This window comes from Bison bison, unplaced genomic scaffold, assembly GCF_000754665.1.
Source record: "Bison bison bison isolate TAMUID 2011002044 unplaced genomic scaffold, Bison_UMD1.0 scf7180017852066, whole genome shotgun sequence".
In the NCBI taxonomy this organism is placed as follows: Eukaryota; Metazoa; Chordata; class Mammalia; order Artiodactyla; family Bovidae; genus Bison; species Bison bison.
In genome coordinates this window covers 1-1,250 of record NW_011482639.1, presented here as the reverse complement: position 1 = coordinate 1,250, position 1,250 = coordinate 1, and positions in this window count along the sequence as shown.

Genomic DNA, 1,250 nt, shown 5'->3' with positions numbered 1-1,250 from the left:
GGTTTGAGAAAAGTTAAGTTCAGGTGGAACCAGGTGTCATCGTGGCAACACCGAATTTTAAAAGAAACCTTTTAATTTTGTACAGAGAAGGGAAAAAAATAATCTGACACTTGTAGTTTGTCTCTTCCTGCCACTTAAGAGAGAGAGAAAAAACGCCCGACACTTGCGGCCTATTTCCTCCGTCTGGAGACCCCTGGCCGTCCTGCCACTTACCCTCTTCTCTTGTGCACCGCGGGCTCTAGGGTGTGTGGCCTTCAGTAGTCGCAGCCCCTGGGCTCAGTAGTTGTGGCCCATAGGCTTTAGTTGCTCCAAGGGATCCTCCCAGGTCAGAGATCAAACCCGTTATCTCTTGCATTTTTATGGCAGGTGGCCTCTTTACTGCTGAGCCACCAGGGACGCCCCAGGAAAGCATCTTGAAAGGCCAGGTGGTGGAGGGACGTTCTGGGGTCTGTAGTCAGCTCGTGCATGGGGCCTCTGACTGAGGGTGAGGTGACAGGGTGGGGTCACAGGGGTTGACATTACCCACCCTCGGGCACCGGTAGCTCTGAGGGCTCGTGATCATCAAATAGGTAACGTCTTCCTCTCTGATGGGAGTTTAAGCATCTGTGTGTGAGTCACTCAGTCGTGTCCGACTCTCTGCGATCCCATGGACTATAGCCAGCCAGGCTCCTCGTTCTAGGGGATTGTCCAGACCAGGATACTGGAGTGGGTCGCCATTCCCTTCTCCAGGGGATCTTCGCAGCCCAGGGATAGAACCCACGTTTCCTGCATCGGCAGACAGGTTCTTTACCACTGAGCCATCAGCAAAGCCCATTTCAGCAGTTACTTCTTCCTTGATTGTTTCTTTGAGTTCCAAATGATGCTGGGACTTCCCTAACTCAGGCTACCTTCGGAGTTCCGCTCTCACCTCCACTCGGGAAGGAGGGCAAATCTGCTGGGCGGATTTGGAAAGAGACCCTGATGGTCTCAGTCTCGGCCGCCCTGTGAGCAGGACCTGAACCTCTGAGAAGGTGGGGAGTCTACAAGCTTCTGAAATCACTACAGCCACTGCTCTGACAGCTTGTGTTCCTGGGTTCCTGGAGCAGGGCAGACCAACCCTGACGCTTAACTAGAATCCTTCTCCTTGGGAATGTGCAGCCCTGTGGGTCCCTATCCTATAAATTATACAGAATTCAGACACGATGCTGCATGTTCTGCAGCTGTTTTGGGCCCCAGGACTGGCTTTGCAACTCTGCTCGGACACACAAGCC